General features: G+C 46.5%; 1 protein-coding gene across 3 annotated transcripts in view; it reads right to left on the minus strand.

Annotated features, from left to right (window-relative positions):
- Positions 1-20,471, minus strand: part of IGDCC4 (immunoglobulin superfamily DCC subclass member 4) — a 101,451-nt gene that overhangs the window by 80,688 nt on the left and 292 nt on the right. The window lies entirely within an intron of this gene.

Here is a 20,471-nt window from a genome sequence, read left to right on the forward strand (position 1 = left end):
ACTGCTGCCCAGATAAAAAGAGACCAAAAATCAAGCTGAAGACTTTTATACCTGGCACTGGACAAAGCCTTTTAAAAATTATTTATTTTTTTCAAAAAGGCACTACTGGGAACAATCCTGTTTTGACCCCCATGAGATGGACGGGATGTTCTAGCTCACACACTCCACCCTGAACATCTCCAGGATGATGCACTGCTGAGAGCACCTGCCAGCTGGCAGAACTGGCCTCTCTGTCAGGTAAATGCAGCAGAACATTTCAAAACCATTTTCGTGAAATCTTGCAACACAAAGCATTTTAGATGACTCCCTTTTACGAGTCAGCACTTTATATTTAGTTATTTCTTTATTGCAACACAGTGGTTGACAATTTGCATCAGTAAAAGTTGGCTTGAAAAGTCAACCTGTCTTTGGACAATCCTGAATATTACTACTTCATCGTAATCATGCTGGTTTGTCACCCTGTATCTGGCTTTCAGATATGCCACAGGGTAATATTCTCAAATAAATCAAGAACTGTACCCTTTGAGCCAACCTTGTATTGTAATCACTGTGTGTCTCCATGTGCTTGTTAGCAGTTTTTGTATTTAAGAAAACAGGAGAACACATTTTAATCCAGAACCTCTCAAGCTCCAGGTATCTTAGAGTTCTAAAAATCAGAGCACTCTCTGGTTTTCTGTTATAACTAACGGCAAGATTTAGCCTAGTAGGGTAGCAGCTATATAGGCAAACATAACATGCACAATCAAGAGCTTTATCTCATCTAGGGTAGTAATCTGAAAAGCCTGGAGTTAGCGCGCTTTATGAAAGGACACCCCCCTGATGAGACTACCACTGGCAGATCTTTCTACAAGGCAAAGCAGAATGGGCTTCTCCAAACTGATGCTTTAGGCTGAAGGTGACTTAAGCAATGTCCTTTTACTTTAGCACCACTGCAATAGCATAGGAGCATGCAAACATCAAATTACTGTGCTTCTGCTGAATGGCAGCAAATGCCAGGGTAGAGAACAGTAATTTCCAGCTAAAAGCATAGGAACTTCCTGACCCAAACTGTCTGAACCAACCAGCTAGCACAGATAAACACATTAAACTGTACCTGTGAAATCTAGCCTCCTGGCTCACACTACTCCCAGGCAGAAAACTGGCACTTCTCACCACATTGTACACACACCAGCACCTTCATGTCCATCAACTATGATTCAAAAGAACCTACAGGGACTTCTGAATATCCATTTTGACTGTTATCTATGAAAACAAGCTTATTATCATAATTATTAATAACAATCATACAACTATCATATACGTTAATATATGCCAACAGAATAAGAATATTACTAGTCTCTACAGGGTATTCCACAAAATTAATGAGATCTAGTAATGAGCCTAACCTCTCTGACATTTTGCTGATACTTATTTCTAAGCAAGCTACTAAATTGAGTGTGCATCTGCTCAGGCAGTGCACTAGCTTGCAACTAACTCAGTACCTGTAGGTCAAAAGGACGTGAACATTGACGAACAGAGGTTTATGCCTTGCTCAGGGCAGTGATGGAAGAGGGAGACACATACTTGCTCCTGCTACCTGTATTATCAAGCTGGTACCCTCTACCACAGGGACAAGCAGCTCTAAGTAGCCAAGTCTCAAACCATCCCAGCAATCTGCTGCAGTGAATGCCGATCCGTCCCCAAGAGCTGTTTGCCATTGCCACAACAATCCAAGCACATCACCGGGCTGTCCCCATCTCCGGTCCCACCTCCTCTCAAAGATCTTGAAGCTTGGCAGTGCTGCAAGAAGGCAACTCCAATGAGGCTGCTGTTCACAACACTGTTGTACCAGCAGTCTTAGCTGAAATGCAGGGCTTCCCATCCTCTGACACCTTTCTATCACCCTCAAGTGCCAAGGAAAGAGAAATAAGCACTCTCCAATGCACTGGGAAACAAATCACAGGGCAGTCCTAAACAGTGAAATATGCCACCCAGGATCCTCAGAGCAAGGCACACTGAGAATACCACAGAGGCAGAAACGGCAACTTGTATGTTACTTTGCATCCTACCTCCTATACAAGCTGAGGTTTAGGATCAGCAGCAGACTCTAAAGCCCCTAATTCTAGTGTGGTGAAATCAGCAGCAAAGTTCCCACAGACAGAGCAGAGGATTTAGCCCTAGAGAAGTTCAAAATAAAAGCAGCATCTGCAGCTCACCCATGAAACGCACAGTGTACAATGGTGTAAAAATTACATTCACATAGACCTGATGCTGCTTCATGGAGAACAACTCTGGAGCCTTTCTGCTTGCAGACCCCATCTCTGAGCAGGCTTCTCGCTTTCTTGTGTTCTTTATAGGATATTTGCATGGAAACAAGAGCTCCATTTCTCAGCTGCTCATCTCCTCTTGCTGCCGATCTTTCCCCAACAGAAGACAGACTTTACAGAGAACCTCTTTTCATGCAAATAGCCCTGAATGAGGGCTACAGAAGAACAGAGCAGGTGAGCACCTTCCAGAGCCAGTGTGCCACCTGCCATGCTAAGGATACCCCACGTGCACAGAAACCATCTCACCATTTTGCTGACAAAAGCTGCTGCATACATGGGAAGTGTTCACTGGGAGACTTTCAGAGCATTTTCCATGGAAGGCATGTCTCTTACTTTGAGACCATGTTGAGAAGGACCAGCTGCGTAGGATGCAACATCAGCCAGGAAGAGCCCTGGTAGCCTGCAGCATCCTCCGACTCAGCACTAACATGTGGCACTGGCAAAGAGGAACCATCAATATGAGACTCAGACTCCTTCACAAAAAACACAAAAGTTACAGGAGGTTCAAGTTCTGCTTTTGCCCCTGAAACTTCCTGTAATCTTCGCTTTTTTTAAAGTATATTAGTGTTGCTCCAGTGGGTTAGTTATGTGGAAAGTCTAACCAAAGCAGGGAAGCTGACAGGGACCTGCTCCATGTATCTAACTCCGAGCGTGAGCCAGATAGCGCTGTCAAAGGGCAAAGAATACACTCTGGAAACAACACCTCTTTGTTCCTCTAATTTTGTTCCAGTTAAGTCAGTTCAGCTGTTCCATATAACCAGTCAAAAACATTCAGCATTTCCCAAAGTATTTTAAGACTTCAAAGTTGTAGGTTTTATTTTGACAGTTTTAAAGTGCATAGCTTTTCTTTCTTTACAGATTTTTTTGCATTAAAAACAAGGCTGTTTAATAAATTAAGCTTTACAACAACCAGTGCCGGTCTGCTTTTATCATGGCTTCAATTAAAATATTGTTTCTTGAAGACAGCTAACAGCTTCTGAGAGAAAAAAAAAAAAAAAAGAGGGTGTTTCACTGAGAATGTTTTCAATAGACTCAATTTGTTAAAACTTGTGATTAAAACCAAACTCCAAGTAGGGCAGACTCAAAACCAGGGGTGTTTTAAATTTGTCCAAGTTGCTGATCTGAACTCAAAACTTCCCAGCCTGAAATGAACACACTCACTTAAAAAATAAACTCTCCAGCACTCACTGATGAGGAAATGTAGGAAAAAGCGACCTCTCCAACACTCACCAATGAGGAAAATGTAGGAAAAACACAGTTTAGACCAGTGCCTGGCAGCTCAGCAGAGACAGGAGCTGATCAGAAGCAGGCTATTCCAGAACAAAACCTTTCTATGTAACCCAGGCAAGAGACCTGACCTTTTCATCTATAAAAAAAGTCAACCTACCACTGAACTCATTACCATGGCAGGTCCGCCCCTCAAAACTGTTTTGTTCAGTCTCGAGGCCAAACCTGTTCTGACACCGATTGCCTCCTGTCAGGGAAGTGCTGGAACAGCTTGGGGATAAGACCTGCGCTGAAACCAAACCTGTCTGAAGTCCCCCTGCGTAACATGAGCTTCGCACACTTGTGCTGACATTGTCACAACATGGAGAATGGGAGCCAGGCAAGCAAGCGACAGACTCGTGTCTTCAAAAGCAAACAAAAGAGGTTTATAAAAACTAATTAGCTGTTAGCGTTTGCCACTGCTCTTCTCTGCAAAGCCGTAATCACAGCATTTTGAAGCAAGTACACCTCCGAGGGCTTCTTACAGGCAGCACTGGGATGGACTAGGCTTGACCGGCTTCACGGTGCCAGCAGCCCAGACCCTAATCCCACAGTTCTGAGGCCAAAGCTCCATTCGCACAGCTCACAATACAGCCCACAACCAGCTGTGTCAGCACAACCAAGAAAGCAGGATCAAGCAGCCATGGGGCGGGAGCTTTTAAGCCTGCAATGCTGCCAAATGCTTCGTATCACAGCCCTGCCTATTTGCATTTCTGCCTTGGGCCCCATCTGTAGCTTCCCATCCATGTAAAAGCCATCCCCAGGGAGAAGAAAGGCCACTGTCCATTTGTTCAACACATCTCAAGCGCATCCAGTTTCAAATGAAGTAGGTGGTAAAACTCCTAATGCAAATCTTTTCCATGCAATTCTGAATCCCTTGTCATCTGAGGGCAGGGAAGATCACAAATGGAAATAGCTGGTCCAGTGGCCCTGATCAGTCAGCACCAGACACCAGTGCGGTTCCTCAGCCCTGCATCCCAGCTCCCAGCCCTCCGAGGCAGCACCACATCCTCACCATCAGAAAGGTGCACACACTTGATTCTTTTCTCAACTTCCACTTCAGACAAAAGTGGGCTTACAAAGTAGGTGTCCAAATGCAGTATCAGTTAAATCACTTAGCAATAACACATAAGGAATAAAGTATCTTTAAAATATGGTTACATCCTGTTCAGAAGTCTTAAAGGGCCATATTTTTAGCCCAGGAATAACTTGAAAGCCAGCACAGACATACTGCAGCACTGAAAGTATGTCACTGCAAAGCTATTTCACTATAAGCCACAGTTCTCTTTGCAAAGCCAATTTCTTCCAAGAGCCCAACTAAGCTGGTACAAGATTTTCCAGCACACATTATGTGTAGGACAGCCAGAAATGAACCCAATCTATCATGTAAACGTCGAGAACCAGGAGAAAGAAACCAAGAAACACCAGAGATCGGTGCCTTTCAACACACGTCTCGTCTCGGCAGAGGTCAGTGCAATGACTTGGAACTGGAGGAGGGCCAGGGCACCGTGCATGCATCTGTTAAGAGATCTGACCCAGGCTCCAGGCAGGCATCCTCAGACACATGCTAACTGCAAGACGGGAGGAAGCAGGAGCTCAAGCTGAGACCACCCATACTCTTGTGCCTCTCACTACCTGCAACAACAAACTGCCCAGCACAGCCAAGGAGATAACAGCCGGCAGAGCTGCACAAGGGAGCACAGACAAACAAATCAAACAGCCACTATTTTCAGAGCTTTGTTCACAGCCAGGTCAGCACAACACTGAGCCACCAACACCTGGAGGTGACAAGACACACAGAAGACACAGGCAAGACAAAGCATCTCACTTCTTAAACTCTAAGTAAGCAGCTGTGGAAAGAAAGGGCAGATGGGGTACAAACCTGGGTCTCAGCTGGATCCAGAGATGTCAGTGCCAGGCACTGTGAGGTCCCTTCTGCTCATACCCAGAAGTTTGAAGAATTCAGCAGCCCCCACAGCAGCTCAGCCCCAAAGGCCCTGGCTTGAACACTGCACTCCAACTGCCTGGGAGTCCTGCAGGGCTTATGAGCTCAGATGGGGCTGAGGAGAGACACCAACACAGCCCCCACCACCGATGATTCCTGGGGGGAACTGCATCACTCTCCTATTCCCTCTAAAGGGCAAACAGGTCATGAAGACGCCCCAAGCAAATGCTGGGGGACCCGACACCCTACCTAACTCAGAGGCACAGTTTGGGGCTTCAGTGGCTCTCAGACTGTAGAGGGAAACTGTACCTTGCTTTTCTGGAAGCTGCTCCTCCCTGCATGATCCTGGAAGAAAGCTGGATAAGAGAACACCCATACAGTCCTTATCTCCTTTATTATGAGGAAAAGAAGAATCTGAAATTGGCTTCTCCTCTGAATCAGCTCCAAAGTTATCTCATGAAAGGCATGTTATCTCTCACCAGCCCAAACCACTCCTATTTGTTACAGAATAATAAAGACATTAGTACTGAGCAATCATACTATTACACTGTGGTTTTACACAGTTATAATTTAACAGTTCCTCACTGTTTGCTTTAGGAAATCTATTCTTGAAAGGTCTATAAAATTATGAACTCTTGCTCCAGGTTGAAAACATAGGCATGAGCAGGGATTTCTGTTCTCTAATGAATCACATTCCCCTACTAGTAAACACCAGCTTATAAGAAACATCTTTTGTTTATTGAAAGTAAGTGGCATGTGGACATTTTAAACAAAAAGAAGGTGGGAGTCTGAGGGGAACAGACAGATTATGTTTTCCACTTTCATTTTGCCTTGTGTCTAAACAAACAGTTCCTAACAGCTTTGTTTTCCAAACCAACTTTCTCCCAGCTGCTATCGGGAACAACAGAAAGGGAAAGCAATACTCAAGATGTGCAAGGATTACTTGACTTTGCACACTCGTTTTACTCAGTAATCAGTGTTCTGGATATGCAAGCCACAAGGAGCATTATAAGGTGCAAGCAATAGCCTTGTAGAGACTGCTTGGCTTCACCTGCAAAGCAGTACTGGGAGGGTTCACTCAGACCCCTCAAGCCACACAAGGGGAAACCAGCATTTTGCCAAGCTTCTGTGACAGGTCAGCTTGCCACAGGACCTGACTCATTGCCTTCCACCCAGCCACAACTGCACATACACTTGGAAGATGACTCTGAACCCATACAACAACAGCTAACATAGAAGGCCAAAGAAAACTCCTCACTGACCAGACACCTGTAGCATCTGAAAACGATCTACCACCCACAATTCTTTTTGGCTGTGGTCATGCCTGCTCCCATAAGGTAAGGGCAGCACAGAGGTACTGACCCAAAGATGACCCAAGAAATTATGCCAGGATGAAGTACATTCTAATGTTTCTGAATTTCTCATCACCTTAAAGATCAAAGATCTTAATCATCAAAAACCTTTCTCACTCTTCTGCCTTCCAACTGATGATCAAGGCATCTTATATTCGTGTACTACTTTTCCTTGCCTTCTTGCTACACGCAGTTTAGTGTTACTTAGACCCTATCCGCCTCAGAAGTTCCTTGCCTACACAAGAGACGTGGCAACACTTTGCTAAAGCCTCAGGATGAGAATAGCTAGGGTTAATAATATTTTGACCCATTTCACTCAAATAGCAGAAGATTCTTTGTATCCAAGCACAAATACAGAGATATGTCTCTATCAGAGTCTCAGAAATTATGTGCAAATACATGGTCCTATCACAGCCTTCACATACACGTACCCCACTGATCCTTGCTACATTTGACCACCACCTTTGTACTTATATGTCACAGCACAAAAAACTACGCAACGACCAAACAGCCCCTCCGTAGAAAGAGGGATAACAGGTTGCATCTCCACAGCAGCAGCTAGGCACCCATGTTCGTGGAACTCCTCTGTGAAGCACCCAGCATTTTCTATCCACGTCAGAGGGAAAGCCCCCAGGCAAGACACCGCTCAGCCTCCACTGCCACCTCACTTTGGTGCACCCTGACGTAGAAGAGATGCATCTACATCCAAAGCGAGGATGGAGCTGCCAACCTTTGTGGCTCCAGGATCCTGCCTCAGCACCCCAAAAGAGGGCTACAGTTGTGTTCTTTTGGGGATACCCATCTTGGTTTTGCTCCTTAAGTTAGTTTCTGGAACTGCTTCATGCAGCCTCAGCAAACACCACCTCTTCCCTTCCTGGGTGTCTTTGGCAATCTCCTGTCAGTCACAACCCATCAGCTGTACCCTGTCCAGTTGTTAGCTCCAGAGACAGCCTCTGGCTATGCTAAGAGAGTTTGCAAGCCCGCAACGTGCTCCATGGACCACAAACTGCAACATAGTTCCTTCTGCTACTGCCTTTCTCAAGGTTACAGCCTTGCTCTGCAACTCTCTCCTGTTAGAAGTGAGCTGGCTAGAAAAGAGTTGGAAAAACCCAGTTTCCTAAAACCCTCCATATGCAAGACTGTTGGTAATTACATGAAAGTACCTAAAACTTCCTGCTGAGGAAGCCATTAGGAAGTCACGTACGCAGAAAACAGGCCTAAACCTTCCCCAGGGACAGCAGATGACGTTTAACCAAATGGCAGATTCTACATAACATTAATCTGCTTTTACAGTCCTGACGAAGAAAGAAGTCAGCTTTGCAAACTGGACCTTCACGAGCATTACCTAACAAAGGCATCTGCAGAGCCACAGATGGAGTCAAGAACAGATTTGCTTCTCACTTGCACCTCATTCACCCCATCCAGATCTTGCAGTAAATCCCACAGCATCTGCACAGCTGGGAATACGCAGGCAGCCCGAGCCAGCCTGCACTGCCAGAAGCACACTCTGCCCAAACCCTTTCATGAGGCTTTTCTCTTTCACCCTTGTACAGCCAGCACAATAGCGAAGTCTCCCTGACAGCACACGGATTTCATTGCTACTCAGTGCAAATAAGATAATTACGCCAGAAATCTTCAAAGCCTTGCCACTGTCATTGGTAATGAGATTCTGCAGTTCACCTGAGAGTAAAAATGGAAGGAGGAGGGCAGGTAAAGCCCCTTCTCCACCAACAGCCTGAACTCTAATTGTGAAACCACCCATCAAACAGCTTAGTCCAGCTTCCATCAATAGGTCCCTCCTAGCAGCTGGGAAGCTCGTGTATGAATACAATTCTTAAAAAAGTGGAGCATTCATACAGGGAAACCAGTGGCACAACATATTTGTCAGTAAAACACAAGCTACAAGCAGAGAAACTGCGACGTTTTAATCAGTGACAGCCCTTTTATCTTGCTGTGTGCTGGATTTCTCCCTGCAAAAAGAGACCAGATCACATCTCTATTCTTACCTGAAATGCTGTCTTCAAAGAAAAAGGGCAAAGAACCCTTCTGCAGGGGTGACACTGCTCTGACACACATCCCAAGACACACGCACTTCTCAGACTGAGCTGAAAGCTTTCACAAACAAAATCCCCTGGCATGTATCTAGAACTATTTATTATACGTTTATGTTTTTTAAATTTAAGCAAAGAGCCTCCCCTGTTTGCTCACATTTTCTTGATAGGGTGTGGTTCAAGCCTGGAGTGTCTCTTCAGGACAGGGTGTAAAAAGCCGTAATACAGAGCAGATACATAACGTCAAGAATGGCTCTGCTTTCAGTCCTACCAGGTCCCCAAGATACCTGCACATACCGTCTGTCTCTCTGCCCCTTGTCCCTTCCAGCCCTCTTCAAAACAGCCAACCTGCCCCACAGAGCCCCAGCAGTGAGGCCTGGGTGTGCAGCCTGCCACTCCAAGAAAATGAAAACCAACTTTCCAACGCTGTACTGTTACAAAGTCGCCTACCCCTGAGAAGAGAAGTCAGGCTCATCAAACTCCTGCCAACTCTCCTGCATTTCCCAAGTAATTGCACAAACCATGAATTAATGAGAAATAATGAGCCAGCACACAGGGGAAGAGAAGAAAATTCAGAACAGCAACAAAGAAAACTAATGGGAAAGCTCACTGCAGACGACTGTCACTGCAAGCCTATGTCACCCCAAGAGAAGTTTTACTTCTCTGGGAGGACACAGGGACCGCAGAGCATGCACACCGCCTCACACAGCATGGGAACACAAAAGAATGCTATGGTGGGCTTGGGCCAGGAGTTAATTTTGCAGAGAACAGACAGCGTGGGCAGCCCAGACGAAGCACCAGGCTCTGTCCAGGTACAGCTTTGCCACCATCCGCCGCACCACCTCTGGAAAGTCCCAAAACCCATCTGTGCTTCACTGCCTGGCTACTTGCTGCAGTGTCCAACACCAGCTCCCTCCATGGGTGTGGACTACCCCTGGCTTTATCTAGCCACGCTGTGCTCCTTTTTGTTATCACTTAACCCACAAAGGTGTGTTATCAAGACAGCTAACCAACCAGTCTTACTTGGACAATAGCAGATAAGAGTGCAGGCTTGAGAAGGAGACACTGAAAATAAGAGAACAGCAGATACTAAACTGTTAAGTCAAAGGATTGCCCATAGCTAGATAAGGCAATGGTCTCACCAAGGACTTGACCATCCCAGGACTTTGCATCCTCCTGACATAACTTCTCACCTAGTCCAGTTTTAAAAGACAGTATCTGACTGTGATCTGGAAACTTCGTTATCATTTAAAACACAAAGTGAGCTCTTACAGCTCAGGGAGCCTCTTTGGAGAAATAGCAAGATAATGCCCATATCCAAGGCTATCAAGATGCACTTGAAGGTGGAGGAAAACAAGGAGCAGTACCACCCTTTGAAGATGCTTAGGACTGAGGGTCAGAATGGGTAGGAATTTGCCATCCCATTTCCAAATTTAAACTTGCTTCTATCACAACAACAGGAGAAAAATATATTTCATAGCCTATGTTCCAAAATCCCTCACACCTACTTGGCTGTTTAACTTTCCAACATCTAGAATGCATTTACCCACTTAAAGTGCAAGTTTCTCTTCAGAGCACATTAATCTTGCCTTTTTCCAAAGCTGCAGCCAGCTGAAACCTGACAGTTTGAGGACAAAGCTGTAAAAGAACTGGGTCTGCTTCCAAACGGTGAAGGACACGCTTTCAACGCTATGGTATCCGAGCAGCAGATGCCTGTGGGGACCGTCACACCACTCTGGGGCCCTCCTGTATCAATAGGGTCCAGGCTCAGATGTGATGCTTCTCCCTGCTGTCTCTGGGCTTCTGCTTATTTCACCAACACTAATCTAAAAACAACACCTGAATTTATAGAGATTTCAGCAAAGAAGTCCAAATCGCCCATTTTTCTCCATGATGAGGAGAGGTTCTGCCTCTGCAAATCAGACTGCTAGATGAGCACTATAGATGGTGGCTGCTCTGGACCAAGAAACACAACCTCATTTATTAGTAAAACCAGATTTATTTCCATTCATCTAGACTAATTACTGCTGCTCCTCTTCTAATGAGGTCCTGTGTGCCTCAGCACGTAACATCAGCATGAGAGAAATGTTCATCTTCATAACCAGGCAATTTCAGGCCATTTTGAATAGCTCCTTCTCTAGTGTAAGAAGGAAATTGTGAGAATGATACTTCTTCCAAAGAACCAGTTTCCTTATGTTCAGGTCAGTAACAGCCTTGCAAAATCTTGATTTATCCAACTTTTACTACTGTTGAGCAGGGATTAACAGGGAGCCCACCCTGTATTAGCCAAGGATTATTTGTTAGTCACCAGCCTATAATCACTTGTATTTTCCAGCAGAGACCTTCACATCGCTCAGCTAGCAGGATAATCCAAGTCACATTTTTAATGAAATCTACATAAAAACACACATCCACACCCTTGTCTTCCCCCTTCCAAAATACCCAATTAGTTCAGCTTAGGAAATGCCATAAAAATTAGTACTGTGAAATTTCCAGTCTAACAAGTTTCTGGTGAGAAGAAAATATTCCCCATGAGGTCAGCATTTTTTTTAAACCCGCAAACTTTAAAATACATGAACAAGTAACGAGGAACTTTTGTTTACAGGCCTACACATACCACGTACCCATCTCTGCAGTCACACTGCACCTGTACACATCCAGTGTTGGTGCAGCACAGGCAGCTAGGCACAACTGTGTCTGCACAGCCGCACAAACAGATGTATTTTGTACAGCACCTATTCCCCATCTCTGCCAGCCTCTGCATCTGCAACTCACACCTGCAGCACACTGCCCCGTAGCATCTGGACTCCTCTACCCCGGAAGCATTCGTGTTCAGCCGAGAGGAATTTTAATACCTCATTTTACAAATTAAAAACTATGATGCAGACAACGGGTTGCCTGAAGCCACTCTTAAGTGTGTTGTGCAGCAGGAAACCAAACACCTCCATCCTAAAGCCCAGGAAGTCCTACTACTGCTGCTTCTGAAGGCTCACTGCTACTTCACGGACACAGCTGGGCAGAGGCTGGAGGCATTCACACAAGAATATGAAAACTGCACTGTGCAGGTGACACGGAAAAGGGCAGAGGCATCTTTATGAGTCAGAGGACGGCAAACCTCCATACACTCCACCTGTACTTGAAGTGCTGATGGAAGACATGGCTGAGATGTTATTTGGTGAAAGCTGCTGTAAGACTAAGTATTTTTCTACGCAAGTGTAACAACACGGTGTGATCCCATTTTAGGTGGCAGCTTTTCTCTTTAAAAGCTATATGGAAGCTGCACATACGTGCCCCCATCCCAATTCTGGTTTCCTGCATGAGCATCCTGTTGCAACACCCAAAATCTGTCTCAGCAACAGCTCGGCTGCTCACCAAAGAAGCACTCTCCAAGCTGAAGGTTTCTTTACTTTTCCCTCTGCTTGGCTCTGATCCCGTCACATCTGGAAAGCCACATCCAGCTCTGGCTGTCTGAGCTGAACAGCAGCTCTGTGCTGAGCTGTGGAGAAACAGGTGCCCTTAGGGACTCACAGGGTCCAGATCCTAAAAGTCAGGCTCTGAATCAAACTAGCTAAGAAATTTCCTCTTCTGAGCAAACACCTAACTGCTGAGAAAAGCTGGGCTTTTACTTACACTAGTATTAGCTACACAGAAGGCTGAGATTAAGGCATGGAAAACAGGTGAAAGACTCAAGGACCTGCATGTATTCAGCTTCGTAAAGAGCAGGTTACCAGGAAATTTGATCAGTGTACACATATTCACAGGAGGCTTTCCATACATGTCTTCATATACACCTATAAACCACAGCTAGGTAAACTCAGACTGAATGAAGGTGCATGTTCCTGAGCAAGGACATCAAACCAGCTTACCGGGGGGTTGTGACAGACAAGCACCCACAAGACATTTTTAAGTCAGCAGTGGATGTTGCTCATTAAGAGATGCTCTTGATCAAGCACAACCATTAAACCCAAAATAAGAAACACCCTCATCCTCAGCTTCCCACACTACACATGAAGGCAGCACACCCTCGCTAGCCTTAAACCTACAAAACTATCCAAGTGCCTTGACTGCTATAAAAAACAAAGAGCAAGAAGAATTATTTGACAGCTCAGCCTCGTGCCCGGATGCTGAAGTGTTACTGAAGCCTTTCACTCCGCGTTTAACTCCCTCTGCTGCTAAACAGAAAACCCTGGCAGCAGCCACAAGCATTAAGTAAACGGGCAGCTATTCTCTGCCAGCAGCTGGGAGAAACTTCCTTCTCTCCCCACTCTGCACGTAAAGAAAACCCCACAATAGTACTTGTGGTAATGCTGCTCGCCAGATTTTCAACCGACAGGCTCTTGAGGAAAGCCTCCAGGTATGAAGTCTGTTCCTAAGGACCCTCTTCAAGTGGATGACATTTGACTTCGGGAACGTACAGCTCATCTCCTTGAGGTAAGGTTCGCTTTGTTTTCAGTACAGAGAAAGGAGTACAAAGGAAAAGAAAGAAAAGACACATTTACTGTGACCTAGGAAAAACAGAGCTGAATAATTTCGATCAATATTTTGATTTCTCTGACAAAAGCCACAATCAGCGTTGACATAAACAACGGGTTAGCAAGCCTGGGGGGGCAGAAGTGGTAAATCAAACCAGAGTTTCAAGACACTTATCTTTCCATCACAACAATTGCCACCAATGACAGTAATTTACATGGCTAATAGGCAGTATTATGTTTACAAAATCATTCTTTGGAAGGAGGATCTAAACAATTTTCACCAACCCAGCCAAGGAGCTGGTATTGGATCAGATGCTGGGTTTCCTCTTCTCCTTTTATCTTCTATGTGTATTTTGCCAAGATGCCTTGCTATGCAACACACAGTGCCTTCACAAGCACACACAAACCTGTGGAGCGTACGATCTCCTACAACAACCCGAATTCTCTAACTGCAGGGCCGCCTGAGCCTCTACAGCAGGGGAAAATACCTATCAAGCAGGAAATAACGGAGTCAAGCCAGCAGCCCCAGATCCTCCACCCCATGCCACATTTCTTATCCCACTGCTGAAGATAACCTCAAACGAGCCCCAACACCTCCTACACAAGCCTTATCTCCCATACAGTGACAAGTGCCATCCCAACACCACAGGCTAAACCTCTGAACATCAGCCTGAACATCTGCTGATTCTCTGCCCTCCCTAACCCTCTGTCTTTTGTTGTTGTTGTTGGTTTTGGTCACAAAAAGCTCCACATCTCCTTCTTACAAGCTCTCTCAAGGCTTTGCCAGGAGTCAAGCAGGAAAGTGGAACTGGTAGGGCACAGAAATGGGCTGCAACTGGCCCAGTCCCTCTGGGTCAACATGATTAAGAGGACTATGCATATCATCCTTTTAAAACAGCACTGATATTGCCAGGAAGGTAAGAGCACGTCACATCAGCACTACAAGGAGCACACTGGAGTTTTTCACTAGACCATTTCCAAGAAAAGAGACCAAAAAAGGGACAAGGATTTCCAAAAGAACATAGAAACTTTCTCAGTTGCAATAACAAACAGAAAAAAAAATAAATCAGTGAACACTTGACTAGTTTTCTTTTAATATCAGGCACAATTCCACTTTCATCTCGAAAATACACGCACCTGTTCTGCAAATTGTATCCAACTAGCTAGCTGAGAGACACAGAGAAGACAGTCTTGCATGTGCAAAACTTCATGTAATTTTAGAGCCTGTAAGCACTGCTGATGCTTTTGAAAAAGATCTATCGCAGTCCCGAGTGCATGAACAGCCAGGTTTTGCCAAAACCCTCAGTGTATTCACACAATACATAGTGGGAAATCCATCCCATTAAGTAATGACCTTTTTGGTCACACCAATTAACTTGATCATCTATCGACAATCAATTTAGAAACTATCAAGAATGCACATTTACCAGCACAGACAGTGAAACATAAAACAGGACCTTACTACGTCACCCCAACCCACTGCCAGCCTGACATTGCTTCTTCGTCCCAGGTTTGCTCCACCTCTGCTCCAAATTCTGCCATCCCAGCACCTTTCCCAGGAGCTCCATTTTAACTGTTTAATTTCCCAGACTCTTACATTTAACAAGTTGCTAAGCCATCCCAACTCCAAAGGGAATGTGATTCAAAGACCCAAACAAGAAATGAGGGTAGGGAAGTCAGTCAGAATAAGGGAAAGAGGCAGAGCAGACTGAGCAGAAATGCCATAGATTCACACACTAGGTATTAATTCTCCCACCAATCTGGGCTGAGAAGAACCTCTGGAGATGCTCATATTTCACTAACACACCTTTTATATTAATGTCCTTTCTCAAGAAATCCACATAAGAGATCTTGGAAAAAAATTTAAACATTAAAAAACAAGAAAGCAGAGAATAAACCAGGTTATTCAATAGCTCTGCTGAATTTAATACGGCAGTAATAGGCAACTGTGTTTAAAATGCAGATAAAGATTTTTAAATAATTTCAGAACGTCTGATATGTAAGTTTCAGTGAAATACCGCAATTGCTTACCATAACCACCACCAAGTTTATTTGTTTATTACCCATGGAGGTAACACATGGCATCTGCTAGACTTCTCAGATAAAGCAGGCCCACATCACAACAGCAGGAACAGTGGATTAAGAGCAGGAGAGGACCTGACCCAAAGACACCAAAAGGCATAAGCGACATGAACAAAAACACGTCCAAGGGAGAAAAGACAAGCAAAGTGTCCTGACACCTGCAAACAGGAGAGTGTTAGATACGCTCAAACAAGGCTGATGACAAGCATTTGGGTTCTCCCAGGGAATTTATCTTCCCAGCAGCTGGAACTCCAGCAAGTATTTAACTTCCTGGAAGCAAACACTGACCATCTCTTCCCCTCCCCACAAGGCTCTGTTTCTCCTCAAAAGTAGGAAATTCAATGGTGTTTCAAGGATGACTTCAGCATACCAATGAAAGTCAAGACAAACCAGAAGGAGCAACTCGGTCCTTCCCGCTATGCCTGGTGTGGGGTTTAGCATCTCTAGAAGGGCTCACGAAACACCGCTCAATTCTGCTTTTTATGAAGATGGCAGATTCGGTTTTAACTACTGTGGATCTTCTCACCAAAAAGCTATTCGGTCAGAAAAGCATAAGCAGCACATGGAGGTCAATTGCTCATGGGATTTTAAGAAAAAGAAAGAAGGGTGCTTAAGAGTGATGGTGTTCTTCATATTTTTAGTGTGAAACAGTGTCTACTGCCCAGCTGGAACAAATGGGAAACTGAGGCAGAGACAGCAAGTGACCAACAGAAAGAGTCAATGTCACAGCAGCTCCGAGTCCCATGTTTGGAAAATGCTTTCCCAAGAAGAAAGGAAAGCAAAACAGCTACCATGTGCTGTGACATGAATGGTGGCGTAACCATAAAACAGCAGCATGTTTTAAAGCACAAAAGACTTAAAAAATAAAGCAAGTGGACACAAAGACTTAAGATTGTGATTTCCTGCATCCTTCTGTCTTGTGACTGGATTACCCTGTCCTACCTGAACAAGGTGCAAGCTCTGTTCAAAGCTCTTCCTGCAGTTGAGGCACTTGAGGTTCCTCCCCCTCCTTCAGTCCCTGCAGAAACCGCATCTCTCTCCTCTGCTTGACCACTTCTTTTCAAAAACTCTGAATTCTCCACATCCACACTAGCTATGACTGGCCAACAGGCCCAAGAGTTACTTGGAAATGAAGAGGGAGATGGACAGACAACCAGACAGCATGACTACGGAAGTCTCTTTTCCATAGAAAACCAGGCTAAAAATACTGCAGACAAGCGATCCAGCTCTTCTCCAGAAAGTAAGCGAATTGCACCAGAGTTGATTTTGGCCCAACGTGCACTTGGCAAATACTGATAACAAGGATTTACCATATCCCCTCTAGTATTACAGCTGACTATAAAACAAACATTTGCTTCCTACAGATAACAAAATGACTATGATCGCTCCGGGTTTGTAAAGTTTAGAGTTTCTGCCATCAACCAAGGCAGGCCTATAATTCTCAGTGTCCAAACATCTCCTACATGTAACAGTGGCCTCAGTTTTCCCTCAGGTACCCACTCACCCCACACAGAGATACGGTTCGGGATGGATTCCAGAAACAAATTACAATCAGATTAAATATTAATTCCCATCTTAATTATATAACCATGACTAGGCTTAATGGCCAGGCAGCCATTTAAACAGGAGAGGAGCATGTAAATCGTGCCAGCAGCATCTCTTATGCTGCAAATACCCAAACTGGTTCACAAGTACCTGGATTTTCCCTAGGAGAACAATCAACCTTTGGGAAGGCAGCTCTAAGGGAGGAAGAGTTCATATTGCCCAGCAAGCAATACGGTATCAGGAGTCACAAACTTGTGAGCCACCCTGCCCTCTGGATAATTGTACACTATGGTGATGAAGATCATATGTGTGCTGAACACTTACTGATGGACTTCATCCTCATTGTTGGATTTTATCCTCTCAGCATCTTCCGACAGAGAGAAGCATGCAGCACCTCTACTTTTGTTTAAAGATGAGCCCTGAGGATCCCGGAGCAGACAACGCAACCAGCCCAGGACCACAGCGGGCACTCAAGCAACATTCTATATGCCACGGCAACACCCAGCCCAGCAGCTCCCAAACACAGGTGGCTCTGGTGCCCCCACTGCAGAGAGACCTGTGCCGTACCACAGAGGCTGCCTCTAGCTCCAAATCAGGCTGTGAGCATGCATGCAGGGAGAATCACCTCCCTTCTTCGCCAGGGAAAGGCAGACTGCCAAACATTTTCTTTTTAAATTATTACTTGCGCCACTCTGAAGTGGCTCGCGTACCATCAGCAATACACCCACCCCACATGGGGCCCCCTGCGGCAGATCAAACTTGCCACAGCTGCCAGGAGAAAATCTGCTGCAGGAGTTGGGGAACATCAGAAAATGAGCAGGTTCTGCTTCACTTTGGACTTCAAGGTAGTGAAAGGAAAAGGGACAAAAAAAGAGAGAGAGAAGGAAAAACTAGAGAAAACAAAACCAGAACCAAGCCTGAGTGGTCTCTCCTTCAGCCTCACGCACCAGAACAGAAAACCACCAGCAGAAACATTCCCCACTTCCGAGCAGCTTCTGCCATCAGGGCTCAGAGAGTGGCTGTCGGCAGCCACAGCACAACGGCAGCAAGCTCCTGCCCGAGAAACCTGCCCCTGGAAACACGACACAGGCAAACCCTCGCTAACGCTGTGCGCAGGAGTGGCACTGTCAGTACCCCCTGGTTTTGGGGACTGTAAGAAATAACCCTTCCTCGCACCGCTCCATCCGCCTCCTTGCGACCCAGCCCACGGACAACAGGAAACACAGCAACACCACAGTCAACAGGGCAAGCGGATCTGCATGCAGGTGACGTCCTGCGAAGCGCAGGCGACCGGAGCGGCAGACACTGGATCCCCGAACAATGGCAACACCGACTTCCCCAGGCAAAGGCACTAACTGCATGCAGCAAGCTGCGGGGTTATGCCGCCAAGGCAAATGCGACAAGACGGATAAAACAAATCAGAACGAAAGTTAGGTGATGTCAAAAGAGGAAATCTGTTCTATGGCAAGAAGAGTCAACTGCAAATCCAAATGACACTAACCCAGATGGATTTCAGCTGATCCCTCGGACAGAAAGCTCAGCGCACTTCCCACCAACGCATCCCCTCTACAGAGCCCCAAGGAAAGCAACCGGCACAACCTCCCTGCCAGAGCTAACTGAAGAGGGGTTGTTTTGTTCTTGGTTTTCTTAAACCCTCTCCTGCTACTGCAAGGAAAACAGTCTCAAAGTAGGACAGGCAGAAGGCTTTCAAAACAACCTCATCACATCCCCAGCTAGCGTAAACTGGCACGGCTTCCATCAAGTCCACAGAGAGGGGAAGGTTTTCCAGTCTGCTTCTCTCCTAGATATTTCATCCCCAGCAAAGCTTGAACTTTGGATCAAAACACATGGGCTTCGGGTTCAAACGCAGGCTTTCCCAAAACCGTTTCAACCCTCTGCCACATTAATTTCAGATTGAAGTAAGTCTGTGTTTCTCTTTTCAGAATCAAACCCACCTGTTGGAAAGCACATCCGCCTGGTACCAAGCGGCACGTCCTCAGACTGCACGGGCTCACTACCTCCCCACACAGTACAAAGCCCAGTGTTAGAGAACAAACAGGAACAATTTTCACTAGTTGCCTAACTGCTTGCAAAAAAAGCAGAGAAGCCACAGCTTCAGATTCCCGCAAAGCATTTAAAGTTTTCTGGTTGAAGCGGGTTTGAAAAACAACATCCACTCCACCACCACCCTTTTTTCTTTTTTTAGAATCATTGTTCTCCATTACAAACCTCGGGATCCACTTAGCTGTTTGCTCAAATACACAGGAGACGCAGCTCCCACCCGCTTCAGCTTGCTGGTGGGGTCACAGACTGCCATCCATCTAGAAAAACCCACATGCACTGACGACAATGGGCCATTTACATGAACCGTTATTCATTTCTTTGCACAGCCACTGTAATGCTGCACCTATATCGAATGATAACCTACCCCTTACAGGAGCTCACAACATTCCAAAAAGAAAAAAAAACCAACAACACAGTGATCCACGTGCTGGTATTACGTTCTGCCAAACCTGAATGCAACATAAAAAGGAGTAAAAACGTACAACGGCATAGGGACGGCTCCTCCACTGCAACCCCCCGTTAAGAAGGCGCTTTTAAACGGGAACAACTCCAGGGTGCACACATTTTTCAGTGCAGTTTGGCCAGCCAACACTTTCCCAACCCCTTCTTGGGGACGAGGGCAAAAGCTTCTGCAAGATCTCTGTGCGCGCAGGGAACGAACCACACGCCCTGAGGCCCGCAGCTCGAGCGACCCTAGATGCAAACTTCGATGACAAACACCGAAAGTCGGCAGAGCGTGGTGGGCATTCGTGGACCCCCACGCGTGGAGCCGCCTGCGGAGCTGCTGCAAAGCAGGGGCACGTGGAGCATGGCGATCCCTGGGTCGCTTCCTTGACCCACGGGACATCTGCCCACCCAGCACCCCATGCTGGCGACAGCGGGGCGGGGGTCCCTGCCGGGCACCCGGGCCTGCTCCGGGCCAGCCAAGCGCTTCGTCCCTTCGTCCCCAGGCTGGCCTGGCGCAGAAGCCATCACTCCAGGGGAAGGGGCCGGGGGGGGCTGCTGCTGGCCCGCTCGCCCACCCAGCCCGGCCCTCTGAGGGGGCTCCCTGCGGGGATGCCCTGGGTCAGCCCCAAAAGCTGACCCCCAAGGTGGCACCGTCCCGATATGGGTCGAGGCCACGAGCACGGCCGGTCGCCCAGCTCAGGGGAACGAACAGCAAAAAGCGGCCAGAGGAGAGAAGGGGGTGGGGGGTGGCCACTGAGGGGAGCACGGCCACTGAGGGAGCGGGTTGTTACTGAGGGGGGAGAAACGGCGGGGAGAGGGTCCCGGCCGGGAGCGCATCCCGCGGGGCGCCGGCCGCTGCCCACGGCCGAGCGGGGTGCGGCGCGAAGGCAGGTGGCACCGCAGCCCCCGCGGGCCCCGTGGGCTCGGGGACAGTGACCTTC

This window comes from Falco biarmicus, chromosome 7, assembly GCF_023638135.1.
Source record: "Falco biarmicus isolate bFalBia1 chromosome 7, bFalBia1.pri, whole genome shotgun sequence".
Lineage (NCBI taxonomy): Eukaryota > Metazoa > Chordata > Aves > Falconiformes > Falconidae > Falco > Falco biarmicus.